This window comes from Pinus tabuliformis, chromosome J, assembly GCF_031772625.1.
Source record: "Pinus tabuliformis cultivar Carrire ecotype Pingquan chromosome J, CPIR1, whole genome shotgun sequence".
NCBI classification, from domain to species: domain Eukaryota; kingdom Viridiplantae; phylum Streptophyta; class Pinopsida; order Pinales; family Pinaceae; genus Pinus; species Pinus tabuliformis.
In genome coordinates this window covers 425,377,534-425,396,238 of record NC_142295.1, presented here as the reverse complement: position 1 = coordinate 425,396,238, position 18,705 = coordinate 425,377,534, and the positions used below count along the sequence as shown (strand labels likewise).

Below are 18,705 nucleotides of genomic sequence, written 5' to 3'. Positions count from 1 at the left end.
GCTCGTGGTTCGATTTTCCTCATGCTGAGGCTCGGCTCTGGTGACCAGAGAGATATCCAATGAGAATCTGTTTTTGATTGTAACGCCCAAAACAGTAAGCTGTTGTGGGACATTTCATTTCAACCATCAATTTTCGGTGAAGAATTCAGTGAAGGAGATTTGAAGAAGATAAGAGGCAGTGGAGTTGAGTGTTGACTGAGGGGACGAGATTCTGGTTACACTTGCTGCATTAATTTCAACTACTTCTCTGCATAATCGGACCTGTGCATCTTGAGATATATTTGAACATTCAGAGCATACAATTCTAGTGTTCCTCCTGAGTGAGTGTGTTTCAGAGCCTCATTGTAATCTTGTTCATGAACGTAGATGGTTCCAGCAATCAGCTTCAAAACAGGATTGTTGCTTATGACAGTATCACTGAGCCATTCTTTGAGACTGGAAAGAGCAGTTTCCTTGTATTCAGGTCCAGCCAAGTACATTGCCAAGAGCTTCACGGCCTGTAAAGGGGTTGCTGCCGAATCATTAATCTCGGAGATAACGAGCTGGTAACTGCCGATGGCAATGTAAGATCTGTAAACGAGGCAATCCCTTTCGATGGATTCCTCTTCCGTGAGGCCATGGACATCGCTCTCGTTAATGGCTGCCTGGTAGGCTCCTAGGTAGAAATTGTTCCGGAGGGAGAATAAGGCATCTGGCCCGCTCATTTTCACACTGTACCGATCGAGAGAACGGAACACACGGATACAGGACCTGCAATATCACGCTTTGAATTTTCGTGCTGGAATTACAGGAACCCGCTTTCGATTTTCGATCTCCAAATTTATAGTGCCTGCATTTTACAAACATTGGATTGATGGTTTGCGCAGAGACTGTTGTATTTGGACTCTCTCTATCACTCTTGGTCTCTGTATTCGTGCATGATATGTGTGTTGATAACTCCTGTCTCACTTCAATCATAACAGTTCTAAATTTCCAGCGATAAGGAAAAGATTCTTGACATAGTATTGTGAGTGGGTGCTGCTTATTCATTTGTTCATAGTTATGATCAGTTTTTAAAAGGTGTAATTTTGACAATGGAGAATATGGCTAAAATTACTAAAGTATTAGAATTCTTGAAAACTTTGATGCATTCCACTGATCATGACACAGTGAAAATCAGCAAGAACACTCTCTGTGATATCAAAACCTATCTGCAGTATACACAAGAAAAGGTAGAATTTTTGGAGCTTGAATCTCAGCTTCAGCAAGAAGAATTAAAACAAAGGAGTCATCATTCTGAACCTGTTTTTGTTCAGAACAGTGAAATAAACTCCCATAAGCAGCAAGTTCATTCAGATCCAATGCCCAATAAAGCAGCAGTTGTACATGCAGATGCAGAAACTCAGTCTGCACTTCCCAAGCCCATCATCAGACCTTGGGAACAGCTTGTCCACAACAAGCACAGAATTGGTCTTGGATATGACAAGGACTTGTCCTTTCATATTCCAGACTATGCCAAGCCCATTCAGTTTCAGAGTGCTGGATTCATTCATGACAGTTCAGCTTCAGCTGTTCCAGACTCTGCCCCTCTTCCACAGCAACAACAACAACAAAAACAACAGATCGTGAAATGCCAACACTGTGACCGAGTTGGCCATCTGAAAGATCACTGTTTTGATCTTCATCCATGTGAGCACTGTCATAAAACCAGCCATTCTTCACACAGGTGCTTCAAAAACAAACGTCCTGCAAGAACAAAGATTCATCTTGGATGGATCGCTTCTTGGCAATGGGCATCAACAGCCAAGAAGATATTCCAAACACATGTCAGAACTTGTTCCAGAGTATTAAATAGTCTTGCAGTTGAGTTTTCTCCATCTTCTCACCTTGTATCTGACAGGGGGGGAAATGATGGTCATCTACAAGCTTCAAAGCCACATCAAGCGAGCCTGAGCCACAACCTGCCACACCAGTTTCAGAGTTGTAGCCAGAGACAAAGATGCCTGAACATGCCTTCAGTTGGCAATCTGGGACACTTCCTCTAGCAGAAGACTCCAGCTTCTTGCCAGTTTTGGAAGAGTTCCAGGAATTACAGAGTTGTTGGTCATCCTTAAACCATCACAGATTGAGAACACTTCCTCTAGCAGAAGACTCCAGCTTCTTGCCAGTTTTGGAAGAGTTCCAGGAATTGCATTAAGCATTCCAGAGTTGTTGGTCATCCTTAAACCATCACAGGTTGAGACTTCCCTTTTCAGGTTGAAGTTTTACCTTTTATGCGAGGTGAGACCTCCCTTTTATGGTTGAAGGTTTCCCTCTTTAAAACAATAGGATCACTTCCTCTAGCAGAAAACTTCAGTTTCTTGCCAGTTTTGGAAGAGTTCCGGGAACTGCACTAAGCGTTCCAGTGTTGGTGGTCATCCTTAAACCACCGCCCTTTATACCAACATTTCATAGAGCACATTCAGCCTAGTGCTGCCATGCATTTTTTGCACATTTTGTATTACAGCTCTCTTCTTGGACTCATACATAACCCTTCGGATTAAGAGGGGGAATGTTGGACACCTAATCCTAATGGGTTAGTGTGGAAGCCGAATGGACCAAAGCAGTCCAAGAGACCTTGGGATCTGAAACCCAAGAGTCACATATTTGTACTATAAATGTATATCTATTGTTAATAAAAAATGTACTGAATGATTTATCTTTCATATCTTTTGTGCTGTCCATGTGTCTTTAACAATTTGCTCTGCATGGGTCCACAAACATCAGAAAGCACAAGTTCTAATACATTTCTTCTTCTCCTATCAAAATAAGAGGGGAATTCATCTCTGTGAATTTTACCTAATGCACAGCTTTCACAAGAAGCATATTCATTCTTTAACATAGACCTTCAACCATACTTTGCTTCTACAGCAACAATAAATCATGATAATTAATGTGACCATACCTCTGATGTCAAAGACTTTTTGTTGACATAGTCGTAGAAGTGAGTGTTCGATGACTTTTGTTGGTAACATTAAGCTTGTACAAGCCTCCAACTCTGGCTCCTAAAGCAACAAGTTTGCAGTGATCCAACAAATTTTTCACTATGCAATGTGTTTTCAAGAATTCAATCTTCAGGTTATGATTTGTAATTGTAGACACAGAGATCAAGTTTTTTCTTAATCCCAAGCACATACATAACATTACGAATGTGCCTAACATTTCCATTTGGAAATGTTATAAGAATATCCCCACGTCCCTTAATCTGATATGGGCAATCGTCTCCAAGATAAATATTAGCACCATTGTATACCTCCTTAAAATTCTCATACCAAATCTTGTTGCATGTCATATGAATAGGATCTCCAAAGTCCAAAAACCATGTATTAGCATCATCCATTTCAGCAGACAATGCAATGTTAGACACAAATAGCTTGAGATTTTTGTGTTTATGCCTAGATTCATCATTTTTCTTCTTATAACAGTCTCTGACAAGATGCCCACTTCTACCACAGTAAAATCATTTTATTCCAGATGACATACCTTGATTTGGTTTCAGAAATGGCCCTTTTTCTTAGATGAGCTTCCACCTTTGTTTTCTCCTCCTTGTTTCCCTTTGAAGAATTTCCTCTTCACCACAAGTGCCAAATCTGGATTTTGAAGCTTCAATTTCTTGCGCTTATCTTCTTCCTTCAATAGGATACATGTCAATTCCTCAAAGTTTGGTGCTTTCTCCCTTGCTGCAAGACCTGTAATAAACATTTGGTAATCCTTTGACATTCCATTTAAAGTGATTGTCACAATATCAATAGCGGATACTGATTCTCCTATATCTCCTAGATTATCTTTCAAATATTTAATTCTCGAAATAAAGGTACTAATAGATTCATTTTCTTCCATTTTAATGTATAGAAGCTTACTCTTTAGAAACAATACTCAATTTATATTTTTAATTTCATACAACTCCTTTAATGCATTCCAGGTCACATTAGAGGTATGACAACCACGAATGTAAGGAATTACATTGTCTTTCACACGAATTCTTAATAATACCTTTTCCTTGTTCTCCCGCTTCTCCTGGTCCTGAATTGATGCAGTTTTCAAGCCTGCAGCCGATTTTGCTTCTTCTCCCTTCATGATGGCCCAAGCTCCATAACCTTCCAACAATATTTGCAGCTTGAATTTCTAGTTGATGTAGTTCGTACCATCCAGTTTATTAGCTTCATTTAGGTATGTCTCTGCCACTAGATTCGCCATTTTATCCCAATGCTTTTCAAGAGCACTTCCAAAGCCTTTAAATGGAGGCTAAAAAAAATATGAATATTCAACTACTCAAAAAAACAAATCCCTCTATTTAAAATATATAAGAGACCCCTTTAAAAAAAAAAAAAAAAATAGCAAAACCACTCTTTTAAACAAATTCCAAATGGGTTCTCTTCCCTTGTTTTGGTATATAAAAAATGTTTTTAAATAAAATTATCCCCTTCACATGGGCGCACAAAAAAAAAGGCCTTTTTTTTTTTTAAATGCATTCTTCAAATGTGAAGTTTGTTTTATTCTTCAAATTAAATTACAAATCTTCATGTGCTGGTGGGTGCTACTTCACGTGCTCCTATTTTCAATATATATCTATATATATATATATATATATATATATATATATATATATATATATCTAGATAGATATAGATACAAAATATTACTTCCTCAACCTCTTTTCAAACTTGGACTATTTTCTCCTATGACACGACATTCTTCGATAGGACCATGGAACATTGTAATTCCAAAAATTGGAATTTTTAAAGTTTGCCTCCACCAACGTTCCTTCTCCCATGAGTTACAAGCAGTCATCTAGAAACAAGATCACATCACTATTCTTTGACTAAGCAAGTGACACAGATCCTTTTGGGAGGCTGTAGGAGTGCATAGGGGAAGCTCACTACGCTTTTTTCACCAATAGACCTCATCCCCTGATGAAGAATGACGACCTTTGACACAAATCCTCACTTGAGAGCTCTGATCCAACACAAAAAAGTCTGCATTCTACTTTCAAATCGACCTACCTTCTTCTTTCAAATGTTACCATGCACCAATCCTCTCTCCAAACGCCCAAGACCATGATACACTCCACATTAAATCTACTCATTGCTACAACGATTGGGTTAGAGGGGATTGTGGTTCCATCACACAATTTTGCAGCATGGGATTGTGGTTCCATCAGGTGTGTTTACTGCACACATTACTGGGTGTTACCCCTGGTTACTGCACTGATCTACACTCCTCTTCCGTTGTGCCACGCTACTTCCCAACACGTAGCTTCCTCACACTGAATTTTGCATGAATAGGCACAAATCGATTGGATTAGATATGATACGACCAATTTGTTGCCAAGGTTTTCGATGCCACCAAATAAATCAAATCAACATCTTCTGCAAATTAGTACACAGTGGTTTGGTGCCACAATGGTGGCACAGTGCAGTGGACTCCCTCCTCAGATGGCACAATGCCACTCAACAACTTTCTCACGCATATACATTGACGAATGTTACTAGGAAGAATAGAAATGTAACCTATAGATAGAGTGAATCTCTTCAACAGACTCCGTGCACAACCTCCACGCAATGGACAACCCTCTCTTGACAAATGGCACACAAGCCTCTAATCCCACACTCTAATACCAACTAGAAAAAATAAGTAAACAAAATCGAATGAGAGAAACTGGCAGTCCTCAAGTGAGGAGACCCTGAGGTTGTCCACAACCCTAGCTCAATTCATTGAATTCACAAATCAATCAATACAAGTCTTATACAATGACGTTTAGTTAGGGCGATGAAACAACCTACTAGAAAATAGGAACTAATTCCTAATTACAAACAAAATCATAACAATTAATGTTTCTCCTTTATTTTATTAAGTATTTGATCAAGTCAAGATGTTTACATAACATAACAAACAACATCTCTTCCATGCTTGGCTGGAAAGCCACAAATTCTAATGGCTAATTTACAATAAGATGGATTTGAAGGACTAGTCACTCCATACTATTAGTTTACCTATGTAAGAAAGTTAAACTTGATAAGTTCAATTTGAAGGTCGTCACTCCTAGGTTAATGATATTTTTGAGGGTCACAAATCCTAATTCCATTGGATAGTTGGGAAAGATAAAAACCTTAACTTTAGTTTTAAGGCTGATTTAGATTTATTTCACTAATCCAAAATACCTCAACATCTTGGTAATTTTATTATAGTTTTGTAGGTATTAAAATTTTGATACATTTTTGGGCATTTATCAATATTTTTTATGCCTTGAAATGATCCCTTGATGATACATGAAATTCCTCAAACAAAATTTGTACTTAAAATTTGACGTCCTAAGAAGTTGGCATATCAATTAGGCTCCTTAATGATCACATTTCTTTTGTAGCCTCATCTTCTACGGTTGGGGTTTTGCACTTTAAGTTAAAATTCAATTTCAACCTTTTGTAATCTTTTCCTTGCAAATGAGCATAGCTAACACATCTATGTTTAGAGATAAGTTATTGCCATTCTAGCCAATTTGTATTGCTTTTCATATTGTAGTGTTCTTATATTTCATTCATTAATAATATTTGGGTTTCATTGTATTATCAATGTCTATGTTATAACTATGTGTGATTTCATTTATATTTCTATCTTGATTTTATTCTCCACATAATGTATATCAACGATATCAAAACAATCTATTTTGCATTCATTTTTTTGGTGCATGCCCCTAATGAGGTCAAGGAATAAGGTGTTGGACCTTAAACTATCCAAACTCGGTGAAGACCACCATCGTTGGCTGAAGAAATATTCCATGGTAAGTTAGAGGAATGTTGAAAAAGCAAGAGATCCTATCAAGTCACTTGCTTAAGGAACCCTCACACGACATAGAAGAAAGATGATGGATAAGTTTTCCCACGTCCTTCAACAACTTCTAATGGTGATGGAGGCACCTTCAATAAGAAAAAATTTCAGAGGCACAATGACCTTCAAGGTACAATTTGAATTTGAAAATCCTTCATTTGAAGGATGAATTAATGTGAATTCTTTCGAGAAATGGTTAAGTATACTAGACGATTATTACTCTATTAAAAAAAATTCAACAGTGAGAACATCACCATGAGCTCCTTGAGTCCCTTCCCCATACCAAAGATTGGTGGGATAGAACTTACTAGGTGCATCATGCTTGAGAATATTCTCCAACATTTAAGACACAACTCACTTGGGTGGATTTTGTCCCATCAAGGAGGAATTCTACATTTTTCAGAATTACGATGACTAGTATGTGAGATGGATAGCTTTGCACCAGTAGAGCAACCACATGGTGCCAAAGTAAACCAATATCTTTGATGCTTTGCAATTAAAGTTCAATATTAGATATTTTGACTAGCACTTGGTTCTAGAATACCATAGTAGTCTACACAAGTACATCCAAATAGAGATGGAGTTCTTGGACACTTCCTAACTTAGACTTGCATATTGAAATGTTGTCAAGATTAAGTTGAAGAGTAAGAATGGATTTGGGTCTAAAAATCCACCACAATAAAATCATGGCAAAGGTAGTCCTAACTCACAAAAAATAATACAAATCAAGGATAACCAACCTTAAGAAAACCAAGACAGGTCGCAAGAAAACAAGGATAAAAGAAGTTGGAGAAGGACACTAAAAAGTGATGTGAGTTCCACAAAATACCTTAGAAAAACACTAATAAATGCCACTCCAAGCAATGATTATTGGCTGAACTAAAAGCCTCATAATTAGATTTTGGCTTAAACTCTAATTCAAAGTTAGATAAGGGAAAATGGATCACCAACATAAAACCCATTGTTACCAACACACTACAAAGATCCAACCAAAGAAAATGAAGCAATTGAGGAAGTTGATTGTCTATTTTGACACACAACTGAGTGGAGAGACTCTAGTACATTTCATTATTGACAATAACATCCAAAATAACCTAATCTCAACAAAGGTCATCAATATATTGAAGCTACAACAATGTCGCCTACACTACAACATTAATCCATTCAAAGATTAAGCACTATGTGATGTTGTTCGACTTAAATTTTGTGTTGTTCTTGTAGGATGACCTCAAATGTGGAAGTTTCATGTTGCTTATAAGTCTAGGCCTCATAATTTCACTATTACTTTGAGAGGTTAGCTCTACATGGTACTAGAGATAATTCCAACTACTACAATCTCTTTGATCTTAGCAAAGTAGTGCAAGAAACTCATCTCTTAGATAGGGAGACTTGTCCTCTTCATGATTCGATCAAAGTGAAAATGAAATATCATCAGGATTACCAAGGCCTCTACATGGCATCTCTCTATACAGGAAAAGTAGGTGGAAAAGATAGTGGAAGAATACAAAGATATCTCTGCCTCTCCTATAAGGGGGCCTTTGCATTGTCAAGTAAATCATGCAATTAATTTGACACCCAATACTACTCTACATGTTGGGTCAGTATATAAATTCTCTATTCTAGGAAATTAGAAATTAAATCCCAAAATTCAAAAATTCATTCAAAAGTGCAGGGTACTAGAGATAATTCCAACTACTACAATATATTTTGTCTTAGCAAAGTAGTGCAAGAAGCTCATCTCTTAGATATGGATACTTGTCCTCTTCATGATTCAATCAAAGTGAAAATGAAATATCATCATGATTACTAAGGCCTCTGCATGGCATCTCTCTATACAACAAAAGTAGGTGGAAAGGATAGTGGAAGAATACAAAGATATCTTTGCCTCTCCTAGAAGGGTGCCTTGGCATTGTCAATTAAATCATGCAAATGATTTGACACCCAATACTGCTCTACCTGATGGCTTGGTATACAAATTCTATATTGTAGGAAATGAGAAATCAAATCCCAAAATTCAAAAGTATCGTGTTCAATCAATCTCTTAACCTTGTGGCATCCCAATTTTATTGGCTCAAAAGGAAGATGGGGGATGATGACTATGTATTGATTACAATACCCTAAACAAAATCACAGTATGTAATTGATATATGATGGTAGCATGTAGCCTGAAAGGAAATATGGACACAAGGCAATGTAGAAATGAAACTGGTTGTAGGCATTGTGAAATATTTTCATGGTGCCCTTTTCAAAAACCTGTAGGCACTGCAAAATATTTTTGTAGCGCTTCTAGAACTCTGCTTTTAGCTATTGGAAGGAAAAAAGACCTGCTCTCTCTCTCCAACTTGACTCTCCACCATCTTAACACTTCACCAATGCTCAGGAATGGTCTCCTCCTACCTCTCCACGTCACGGTTTCTCCCTTATCGAATTAATGGGCCGCACTCAAATAAAAAAAACATGTCACTACCTACAAAACAAAGGAAATGAAAAAAGGGTTCGACGGTCATAGAAAAAGTACATACACATAGCCAATATCATCATAAATCAATTTTTATCAAACATACAACACTACAGGTTCCGGCCACACGAAAATTTGAAGCTTAAAGAAGTGTGTACTATTCAGACTAGAGATGAAACACAAATTAATGAATAAATGTGTTGCGCACAACTTCTTTTATTTATTTAACATATGCAGTCTCAGAGACAAGAGAATAATCTCCCCTCCTCCCTAATCGATGCTCCTTGTATGCACAATCTTTTGCAACTGATTCGCTTCCCCTTTCTCTCTAATTGAGGGAAGTAAAAAAGACACAACAAAAATGACTCTTCATTCCTAGACTCTTCAAATTATTCGAACTTTGTATTTACATTAAATTTTTAAAATTTCTTGAAAGGTAATAATATATATTTTCTAGCTCAACATGTGGTCATCCACCATATTATCAAGCCCCCTCCATTTCTTCATCACGAACTTAGTTTAATGCCCCTGCATCAGACTCCCTGCAAAGAAAAACTCATGAGCTCCTTCTCATAAGATATTCTACAGAGAAACATGCCTTCTATAGAGCCCCATCACTCATCCATGTAGAATCCTCCATCATACGGTCCTTCTACATCACCAAAAAATCCATATACTCTTTTCCCCTCGTGTTCTTTGCAAATTTGGTGTCCAAGATCCTCTCAACCTCTAGACCTTCTTCCATAGGAATTTGCTTCACCCAACTCTACTCACTAACTTCTCCATTGCTCCCATTTGTTGTGGTGGCACCTTCATCATTAGCTTGATAGGGATACAAATCAGTGACATTGAAGATAGGTGAGATACCTAGGCAGATAAGTAACTCCAGTTCATAGGTATTTGCAAAAGAAAGAAAAGTGAGTATTCTGCAAGGTCCTATTTTCTTCATTTTGAGTTTGTTATACTCTCCTCTTAGGAATCTTTATTTTCTCAAGTGTGCTAAGACCATGTCTCCTACCTCAAATTTTACCTCTCTTCTTCTTGAATATGCTCTTTATTTGTATTTGTGGCTACTATCTTGTAGATTTTGTTTTATTTCCTTATGTAATTCACTCATTGTTGTTGCAAAATCCTCCCCATCAACATTCCTCTATTCAATGTTACCCAAATCTCTCATCTTAAAATCTCCTCTAGGACGCATTCCATATAAGATCTTAAACAAACTCTTCTTGGTGCTCCTATTTAGTGAATCATTGTATGCAAAATTAGATTGAGCTAATACATGATCCCATTGCTTGGGATGCTCTCCCACAATGCTCCTCAATATATTTTTGAGACTCCTGTTCACAACTTCAATTTTCCCATCATATTTTGGATGATAGGATGAGCTGAAGTTCAATTTTCTTTCAAGCTTCTTCCAAAAATTCCTCCAAAAATGAATTATGAACCTAGTGTCCCTGTTAGAGATTATACTCTTTGGCAATACATGTAATCAAGCAATCTCATTGAAGAACAAATGAACCACATGTGTAGCATCACTAGTCTTACAATATGGGATAAAATGATCCATCTTTGTAAATTTTTCCACAACTACAAGTATAGATTCCTTACCTTGTTACATTCTCGGTAAACCCAAAACAAAGTACATACTCACCAAGTCCACGGCCTACTAAGAATGGGATAAGGAGTACACATTCCAACATTCTAACTCCTTCCTTTTTCATATTGACATACTTTGCATTTGCCTACATATTTCTGCACATCATCCCTCATCTTTGGCCATAAGTAGAAGTGTTCTAGCTGCCCAAGTGTCTTTTTCATACCAAAATGCCCTGCCAATATTCCATTGTGCTTCTCTTGCATCAAATTCTCTCTCATTGAACAATGAGGGATAAATAATTGAATGTTCTTGAACAAAAAACCATCTTGCAACATAAACTCCCTCCATGGGTTTCTATCTATGCACACAGGGTTATTGCATGCATCAAAGACCTCTCGAAAATCAACATTGTCCCCATACAAGTCCTTCAAATAATCAAATCTCGTAATCTGCACATGGCACTTCTGCATGATCAAGCACCTCCTACTAAAAGCATCAACTAGCTTTTTTTCTTGTCCACTCACATGTTTCAGAACAAAGGTGAAAATTTGTAGGAATTCCACCCACTTGGCATGCTTATGGTTCAACTTGTGTTGTTGCATTATATACTGTAATGCAAAATTGTCAGAGAACAAAACAAACTCCTTAGGCATCAAATAGTGCCTCTAATGCTTCAATGCTTGAACCATCGCATAGAATTCCTTGTTATAAGAGGAGTATTTTTTCTTTGAGACATTCAACTTCTTGCTAAAATATGCAACAAATCTTCCTTCTTAAATCAATACTGCTCCAATGGTGGTACCACTAGCATCACATCTGAATTGGAAAAGTTTATTGAACTAGGGTAGCTTCAACATCGGTTTCTCAATGATCTTCTTCCTCAAGAGCTAGAGGCTTTCATATGTTGTTGTTGTCCAATAAAATGGTTGTCTATCATTCTTGATTGTCTCAACGATGGATGCACAGAAACCACTAAAATTCTTGATGAACTTCCCATAGAAGCTAGCTAACCCATGAAAACTCCTAACTTCAAAAAATTTCTTGGGTGAAGGCCAACTTATAGTCGCCTCTATTTTCTCTAGATCTATTTTCAACCCATTCTTTGAAATGACAAAGCCTAAATATACCAACTCAGACCTCATGAAAGTACACTTCTTCAATTTAATCAACATTTTCTCTTGCTACAACCTTTCTATAACATACCTTACATGCTTAAGGTGTTCTTCCTTTGTTTGGTTGAAAATCAAAACATCATCCAAATAAACAATAACAAATTTACCGATGAACTTCTCTAAGACCTCGTTCATCAACCGCGTGAAGGTACTTGGTGCATTTGTTAATCCAAATGGCATGACCAACCATTCATATAGTTTGTTATTTGTCTTGAAAGTTATCTTCCACTCATCCCCTTCTCTGATCCGGAGCTAATGGTAACCACTCTTCATATCAACCTTTGAGAAGTAGGCTACCCCACTCAAACAGTCCATCATGTCATCCACTTGTGACAATGGAAATTTGTACATGATTGTAATCTTATTGTTTCTATTGAAGAATGTAACTAGTGTTAGTCTTCACAATTGTATGTAAAGTAATGATGTAATGTATTTGTCAAAATAAAGAAAAAGGAATTTTATTATTAAATAAATTGACGTATTAAAGCATAATTGATTTAGGTCAAAGTCTCCATTGAAGACTTCTAGGATTTATGTAAAGTGTCCTTATCCATGTCATAATGTAAAAAACCCTTCTTGGGCTCTATTTTTTATTTCCCGAGGAGAAAATCCATAATTTCCATTAATTTTAGAAAATTACATGTTGTAGATGCTTAATGCATATGCAGAAGTGTGGGCAGAGCCACATACAATAACAATACTTCAAGATAAGTATTCCAGAAAAGCCCACAAACTGGGTAGCAAGTAAAGGGTATGTAAACCCCAAATCTGAGAATACCCATATCCTTCACAGCAAAAACAACAAATAAAGCATGAAACATAGCTCCTGAGGTAGATAATGAAACAGTAAAACATCTAAATCTGGCTGCCCAAGCAAGTAGGAGAGGCAAAAAATGAGGAAAGTGCAGCGATGGTAGCCACGCCTCCCCCGCCCCCTCAAAACTCTCCTCCTGAAGCCGACAAACCAAAGGTAGATACCAAACTGCCAAAACTTCCTCAGCCGCCTATAGAAACCTGAGCAAATAAAACGGCTATGGTGTGGCACGAAACAATTCATGTTCCCTCAATACGTCAAAAAACCGCAATGTATTGCTAGCGAGCCATAAAAAAAACACCCACTGCCCAGAGGAACCCATACGGTCCCATCCAGAGCAAAGGCAGGTCCGGGGGTAGAGGCGGCTAGGGCAGCCACCTCGCCCCCACGAGGAGTGATTCGAAGACCAAAATAATCTCACTTCCGCTCTGCCGCGCAGTCAAAAAACCCAAGAGAATCAGTTCCTTTGCTTGACCGCCAAGCAGAGCCGCACGGAAGGAGCGAGTAGGGGTCACTGAAGTCTACAAGGCACGCCACAACCGCCCGACAGATGCAATGCAAGGAGCCTCGGATCTCAACTGATCAGTGCCCAAGACGAGCGGGCCGCCAAACCAGAATCACAGAGCCGAAAGGATCAGGGCAGCAGGAATGGGTGAAGCGCCGCCTCAGGCAGAGCAGGAACCGTTGCTCAAAACCCCAACAGAAAAACCGACCAGACCTCCGGCAGCTCGGCAGTGGTGACTATGTCAAAACAAAGGCGTCCAGAAGGGCCGCCAGAACCAGGGGCGGCCCTGCTGCCACTTCCCAACGGCTGTAGCAGGGGTAGTAGAAACCCTATCTCTGTGCCTTCGTCTCCCAAAGCTCCAGCCTCGTTCTTTCACTATTATAACTCATTATCCCTTCTTGGGCTCTATTTGTTAAAGAAGAAATGTATTTTATTGTAAAATAAGTCAGTTAGGCCTCCTCCACCAAGTCGGACTCAAAGAAGGACAATTCGGCCTCAACAAGGGAATTTGACCTCACAAAGCAACTATATATTGGAGCAACGCAACCTCATTTGAATCACTCACTCAACAAGTTCGAATTGCAGTAGTTGGAAGTAATAAAGGGTGTGAATTTCAAGGAAGGAGAAGGAAAGGGCTAGTGAAGGATAAGGAAGTCTTTATCTAGCTAAGGAAGTCGAAATTTTCTCTCTCTTATCCTCACGTGAAAAGTTCTAGAGTGTTTCAAAAGGCTGAAATTCTGCAATAGCTGAGGGCCAAAATCCTGATGCAGTAGGGTCAATATCTGTCCTTTATGTAGTATTGATGCAATATTAAAGCAATGTTGATGCAATATTGATGGAAGAGGAATGTCTTTGATTCTACAGTCTTGGTCTATCTCAATTTGAATCTACTGAAGGAAGATTTTTTTACTAGGTTTTCCCCTATATAGGGGTTTTAGCCCTGGCTGAGTGCCTACACTTGGTGTCCATTGATATTCTTGTTTTTATTTTAGTAATTGATTGTGAAACAAAGATAAAGGAAGAACATAAAGAATTTAATAATAAAACTAAGATTTCATAGGTAATTGTCAACATAAGAAAATATTTATGCCTTTCCGGTTTTCTAGCAGATTACTCTGGAATCTGTGCACATCCTCCATTTTCCATATTTCTTTGGACTAAGTACTGGGGGAACAGTGCATGGACTCAAACTCGCCCTTATCAATCATTTGTCATGCATCCCTTGAACCTATTTCCTTTTCTCCTCTTTCTCCTTGGGTGTCATTCGGTAAGTAGCTTTGTTCAGAAGGCTTGCTCCTAGTATTAGGTCTATGTGATGGTTGATATTTTTCTTAGGTGGCATCTCACTTGGCAAGTCATCTACCACTATATCACTAAACACCTGCGACATTTCCTGAATCTCAACAGGTAAATCTGCAATTTGAGTGTGCAGAAGTATTACCTTTGGTTTGCAGATTACTGCTTAGCTGACCTCTTCCTTTTCCATTTGTTGCAGAAATTCCTTTTCTCCCAACAATAGTGCTTTTGAGCTACTTTTCCCAGTTGTACTTTCTTCCTTCAATGGCATGAGGGTATTCTTCATACCATCATTTTCAAACTTATTGGTGTTGATTACTCCATCATGCACCACTTTATTATCAATTACTAGGGCCGTCCCAAAATAAGGTGGCTGACATCCATTGGCATGATATCACAAACTATCTTATCTTTATATCAACCTATATGGAACTCCACTTCGCTCTACTCACTTACCAATAATTGGTGACCTTTCTGCATCCATGACAATTATATGGTGTTGGATGCTTTAGCCTTTTCAATCCAAGGTTTTCCACCAATTTTGTGGAAACTAGATTGTTAGTGCTCTCATTTTCAATCACCACTTTGTAGCATTTTCCTTCAGCCTTGTAAACAGCCCTAAACAAGGCTTTTCCCTATGTTGGTTCAATAGTCTCCTTAGCTAGTTTCAACAAGACCTTATTCATCATTAAATATTATCTTGTCTCTAGTGCATTTTCTACCATAGGTGTTTGTGCTTATGTTCGCTTCTGGCTAAGCTACATATGCATCTTTATGTCCTCCCTTTTCATTCTCAGGACACTCAAAAGATCTGTGACCCAACTTCCTACATTTATAGCATCGGTAGATAATCTCTCTGCCTCTTCCTCTACCTCTACCTCTTCGGTAAGGTCTTCCTCCTCTGGAGTCACCTTGTTTCTCTTGTTGTCCTTGTTGTATTGGGTTACTTGCATCATTATTTTGAACTAGAGTCTTCCCTCTTCCAACTATCTGTCCTTTTACTCTAGCAAAACCATGACCTATGCTTCAAGTTTTCTTCCTCATTATCTTCTCTTCTTCCTTCAAGGAAAACTGGTATGCTTCTTCGATCATCTCGGGGGAAAGCATGTTGATTTCATTTTGAATTTCCATAATCAAACCATTGATATACCTTGTTGTCTTCTCCAGGGTGTCCTCTAAATAACTTGCCCTCAAATTCACCCCATAAAACTCCTCAGTATACTCTCTAACTATTAGGAACCTTTTCTTGAGGTTATGCACTTGTCTGTAGAGGGATAGTTGATAGTTTTGTGGCAAAAAATTCCCCTTCATCTTTTCTATTATTGTGTCCTAAATTTTAATCAATATTTTCCCCTTTTTCCTTCTTTGAACTTGCACATTGTCCCACCACAATGCAGCATGGCCTTTCAACCTAGTTAAAGAAAATTTTACCCACTTATCTTATTCAATCTCCTCATATTCGAAAAATACTTGTCTAGTTCTATAATCAAATTATTGCCTACCATACTGCCATCATAGCTGGACAACTTAGGTTTTGGTCTCGAACTTGAGCTTAACAATGACCTCAATAGTTTAACTTCTATAGCTTCATCCATAGGTGTTTCTCTTTCTATTGTAACTTCTTCCTTTGATCCATTGTTATCACTAGCCTCAAGGTCTCATTATCTATTGGTCTCCATGGCCTCTAAACAAGCTTGCAGCCTTTGTATCTCTTCTTGGAGTTTTGCATTAGCTACGGGCCTCCCTCCACACCTTGTGCTCTTATTGCTCACATTTCCATCTCTCTTTGTCGTAGGCAACACCACCAATGTCAAATTCAACTCCACCACAAATGTAGCTCTACTTCAAACTCGCTTCGATACCAAAAATTAATGGGAGCAAGCAGCCCAGAAGGAAATTTGGACACAACGCAGTGTAGAAATGAAACTAATTGTAGGCACTACAAATATTTTCGTAACATCCTTTCCAAAAACCTGTAGGTGCTGGAAAATATTTTTCGTAGCACCCTTTTCAAAAAACTCTAAGCGCTACGAAATATTTTCGTAGCAAAAACCTGTAGGTGCTGCAAAATATTTTTTCTAGCACCCTTTTCAAAAAATTGTAAGCGCTAGGAGGTATTTTTGTAGTGCTTCCAAAACTATGCTCTCATCCCTTGGAAGGAAAAAGAACTTGCACTTTCTCTCTCTAGCTCGACTCACCATCGGCTTAACATTTCACCAATGCTCAGGAATGGTCTCCTCCTGCCTCTCCTCATCACGGATTCTCCCTTATCAAATTAATGGCCCACCCTCAAATAAAAAAAAAACATGTCACTTCCTGCAAAATAGAGGCACTGCAAAAAAGGTTCAAAGGTCATAGAAAAAGTACATATAAATAGCCATTGTCATCATAAATCAAGTGTTAGCAAACATATAACACTACAAGTTCTAGTCACACGAATTTCTAAAGCTCAAAGAAGTGTGTACATCTCAAACCAGAGATAAAACACAGATTAATGAACAATTGTGTTGTGCATAACTTCTTTTATTTATTTAACATATACATACTTGAAGGTAGGAGGATAAGCTCCCCTCCTCCCCAATCGATGCTCCTTTTATGCATAATCTTTTGCAACTGATTCACTTCCCCTTTCTCTCTAATTGAGTGAAGTTGAAAAGACACAACATAAATGACTCTTCATTCCTAGACTCTTCAACTTATTCCGACTTTATATTTACATTAAATGTTTAAAATTTCTTTAAAGGTAATAAAATTTATTTTCTAGCTCAACATGTGGTCAATCCACCACATTGTCAAGTCTCCCCAATTTATTCATCACGAACTTGGTCTAATGCTTCTGCATCAATATCGAATCCCTCTAAGTGTTGAACTTCTTAATTATCTCAAGGATATTAAAAAATTTCAATAAGTTTCATTTAAACTTGGGCTATCACCAAGTGTCAATTTAGAAAAGTGATGTATGGAAGACAACCTTCAAGTCCAAACAAGGCCTCTTTGAGTTGTTGTCCATGCATTTGGTTTGACTAATACCCCAAAAATCCCCATGAGGATCTTGTAGCCATTCATAATTTCCTTTGTGGTCGTATATATGGATGATATACTCATCTTCAAGAAAACTTGGGCAGAGAATTTATAGCACAATTAGCAAGTTTTGAGCACCCTACTGCAACACACGCAGAGAATTCAATATCTAAGGTACATGGTGGATGAGTATGTTATGCATATGGATCTTTGATGGAATTCACAGGTATCCCACCTATGACAAGGATACGTACCCCATTGTGTAAGCATGTCGACAATTGAAGCATTATATTTTGGGAAAGGAAAAATCCATCCATATTAATCATAAGCCCTTATAATTTGTGAAAATACAAGGAAACTTACAAAATTACTAGAATATGAAGTGGTTCACATACCTGCAACAATTCCACTTCAAAATTAAGTACAAGAAGGGTAGAATAAATGAAGTTGTATATTACCTCCACCAAAATATAGTTTTCATAATAACCATAATACTTAACTTTCATTGACACGAGAGTTCAAGTGGCTTTAATTATATGGTAGCGACCCTAACTCTGATACTACCAATCATTTGTTCTAGTTTCTAATGTTTATTTTAAGGTTATTTAATGTTCATTTGTTAGGAATAGAACATCTCAAACTTCACTACACTAAAATTTATTGACTAGCCCCATCAAAGTACCCCAAGAATATGGTATGTCAATATTTGGCTTACTAACCACTATTAGAGACTCCTTCTATGGTCTCCACACATCTTCATAAGCATACTTATATTGAGAAAATCAAGTTGTCATTGTCATAATTCTTTACTTTCAAATGTCCATTTGCTTCATCCTCTGGCACCCCTATCATGTTTGAATTCTTCTAGCCTTAATTACATCTAGAATTGTTATTAATATATGTTGTCTCCATGAAGTAGCACTTAACATTCATATTTAATGTAGTTATCAAAAGATTTGAAAGATTGAAATTCCCAACACATTTCCCCCAATGATC

The 18,705-nt window shown here is 37.8% G+C and overlaps 1 pseudogene; it reads right to left on the bottom strand.

Annotated features, from left to right (window-relative positions):
* Positions 1-227: 227 nt before the first annotated feature.
* On the bottom strand, positions 228-841 carry LOC149227632 (coatomer subunit epsilon-1 pseudogene; annotated as a pseudogene).
* Between the last annotated feature and the right edge of the window lie 17,864 nt (positions 842-18,705).